Source organism: Agrilus planipennis, unplaced genomic scaffold (genome assembly GCF_000699045.2).
Source record: "Agrilus planipennis isolate EAB-ADULT unplaced genomic scaffold, Apla_2.0 scaffold227, whole genome shotgun sequence".
NCBI lineage: Eukaryota > Metazoa > Arthropoda > Insecta > Coleoptera > Buprestidae > Agrilus > Agrilus planipennis.
This window is the reverse complement of record NW_020439150.1, coordinates 499,729-503,419: the sequence shown is the minus strand read 5'-3', so window position 1 is coordinate 503,419 and position 3,691 is coordinate 499,729.

Genomic DNA, 3,691 nt, shown 5'->3' with positions numbered 1-3,691 from the left:
AAATCAATCATTTTGCTTTCCGGGAGTTTTATTTTTCGTCCTCTTATTTCGAGTAATAATTCAAAAGTATATTTTAACGTTAAACTCAAGTTCATATCAAGAAACAAGCTCGGTCAGGCACGCTAATCTGAAAAGTTTGTCCTTATAATATAAGATTACAAATATCTCCTGAACGTCGAGAACTTAATCGAACAAATAATACGTATGCCTGAATTAACTCGTAGAAAATAATTTAATTACATGTTTTGTTTAAACATTTTATAATGTGAATTGTATGAAACAAAAATATATGGTCAATTATAATTTTAGAGACATATTAGAGGCAGAAACAGGAGTTAGGAGGGGTAGAGGTAGACCTAGATTAGATTACTCTTCGCAAATAGCTAAGGATGTGGGCTGTTCTAGTTTTAGGGAAATGCGAAGTTTAGCTCAGGATAGGAAACAGTGGAGGTACGTGTCCAACCAGTCTAGGGACTGATGAACTTATGATGATGACAGTATTTTGTCAATGTTCTTTAGCACTTTAAAATATGCATAATAAAATTCCCGAAAGAACGAAATAACAGACAAGCATGTGCAAGCCATTTTTTAAAAGTAGTGACAGTTCGACAAATTGAAACAGATTTTGAAGAATTGTTTAATAAAAAATATTGCCAAAAATGTGGAATATTTACTATCGACTTTAAAAACTACGAGAGTTACTGCTTAAGTTGGATACTATAAATATTTGGAAGTGTTCTATTCATCATTAAATTTAAATCGTTACTATTAAATTGTGTAGTTTTTTCCAGGGTGGCGGTCAAATAATTACACAACTTCATGTTTTTTGTAACGTTTCGGTTTATTTAAGCATCTTCAGACTTTTGAAGTGTTACTGCTTGTACACAGATATTAACTTAATTTTAAACATTCAATGCAATGCAGTATGAAATAGTTCAACATGAAAGAATGTTTAAAATTAAATTAATATCTGTGTACAAGCAGTAACACTTCAAAAGTCTGAAGATGCTTAAATAAACCGAAACGTTACAAGTTGTGTAATTGAACGCCACACTGGAAGAAACTACATAATTCAACATTAAAATAAATTCTAGTGACTGAATATTTTTAATAATGAACACCACCTTCCAAATATTTGTAGTACCTACCTAACTTAAGTAGTAAATACTCAATTCGCCTGAGGAAACCAATGTTACAGCGAAACATATGTTACGAAAAAAAAAAATAAAATGATATTTCTTGTTGCGCCAATTTTGAATTTTCTTCGATGTTTAAAAATATATCTATGTAAATTTTTATTGGCGTCATCAATTAGAAAACAAAATTGACTAACTGCCATAAAAATTCAATTTAATAACATACTTAGTGTCAAGCACACACTGCATCTAGCGTATCTAATTTACATATGTACAGTGACGTATAAAAACCGACTTTAATGATTTGCCTGTATGTACAAACTTAAGTTGAAATGTTAAAAACGGGAATGGTCCCCTAATATTCCACCCTGACAGGGTTACCTTTTCGTCAAATTCAAATAGAAACACCCTTCAGATATAACTTATCCAATAAGAAAATAATCATCAAAATCGGTTCACAATCGCCAACGAGAATTGGGAACATTCTTTTTTTCTTTTAATAGATTGCAAATAATAAAAAACTACATTTTGATGCACTGTTTGTTTTGCTGGAACCAATCAACCCTTTTGTGTACAACATAGTTAGATATAGATTTGCGAACGGAAAATTACACTAATAAAAGGTGACATCTTGAGTTAAGAAATAAGTATTTTCTTGAACCAAGCAATTATTATTTTGAGTAATAACGAAAACAAAGTTGGTTGAAGAAACTTATGGTTTTCCTTAATTTTCTTAATTTTATCTAAAAATATAAAATCATTAAAATAAAATTTTCTAGTTATTACAGTTGTGAATTATTAACTAACATCAACATGTCCTCAATCAAAACGTACCCATTTAATGTTAAATAAAAATCAAGTAATTAAAATGTATAATCTAATATCAACGTTTCTTAAGATGCTTTAGCGTAAGATTATAAGTATATCTTAATCTTCACCCCAGAATTGTTGGTTTTTTATTTCGTGGCGAAAAAATACGTACAAACCTATTTAATTTTAAGTAAAGAATATTCTGGTTCATTAATGAAAAGGAAAATTATCGTCTTAGAAAGCAGAAATATTTTGAATTAAATACTTATGGAAATTTCAGACAAAGAAATATAGAGATTAAAATTAAATTTTCTTTACTTAAAACAACAAAATAAAAAGCACCCACTGAATTGCTAGAATCAAGACAATCAGTGTAGAAGAAAACGTTCTATTTATTAACAGTAATAAACTCACCATAGGAGGAAATTGTATTAAGTTTTCCAAGATATATCACATTATAGCTTCAGTTTAGATTAAACTATAAACAGCCGTAGGGTTTGCGTGAAAAACACTACACGAAATCGTTTATTTTCCGCGGAAACACGCTAAGGTTCTAGTAAAAATTTCCGCAACATTTCCTTTGTGTTATTCTAAAGCAACTAATGGTGTTATTATTAATAATGGTACCGACAACGACCCGATCGTTGTCGTCAAACGTCGCCGACCTAGCAGGACATCAGAGCACTGATAAGAGCTTTTAAATTATAACTACTATAAGTCGAAGCCTTGATAAATTTAAAAAGTCACTAAAAATAGTAATTTTTACCATATTTCCACCTTATGGGCAAGAAATCGCATTTACTTTTTACTAGGAAAAAAGAGATTTCACCATTTTCTGTGGGAAGAAATAACGCATTTTCTTCCCTTGGCGTGTAATATACTATTTTACCATAGTCCTACCGAAAGTGTGATATTTTTCCTTGCCTACATCCATATTTTTCCAATAAAATTTTTACCTATGTATTTCGGAGCTAAAATACAGAATGAACAAAAATGTAAAACGGGTTTTTAGACATCAATGTTAAATTTATAGTTTAAATTGTTTAATAGACAAAGAAACATAAATATGAAACACAGAAAGGGTATGTATACCCGTATTTTTAACCAAATATCTTTAACAAATTAAAAAGTGAAATATTGTTTAATTTTTGTACGAATTTCTGAATCAAGTTTACTAATAGCCTAGGTAGGAACCTGCTATTTAAATTATTTCTTTTTTACACTAAAATGCATGTTAATATCTATCTACATAAAAAGACGTTAATGGTTAGTAATGTATTTATAATAAATTTATTGTTGGATACTAATTGATTATTAAAAAAGCTTATCTATATACCTATTGACGTATGTAGGTATACAACTACGTCATCAGTCTCAACATAAAAATCATTCTAATAGGTAAAGCAATATTTATTATATGTTTCAATAAACATATATAAACTGCTGCGTAATTCGAATATTTAAAAAATAATGTTGCCTAAATTTTTATTTCCATTAGACAATTGCTAATAACAAAGGAATGTAACGTATCGTTAAATTGTTTAATAGACAAAGAAAAACATAAATATGAAACACAGAAAGGGTGTGTATAGCCGTATTTTTACCTAAATATCTCATCATCATCATAAGGTCATCAGTCCTAAGACTGGTTGGACACGTACCTCCACTCTTTCCTATCCTGAGCTAAACTTCGCATTTCCCTAAAACTAGAACAGCCCACATCCTTAACTATTTGCGAACAGTAA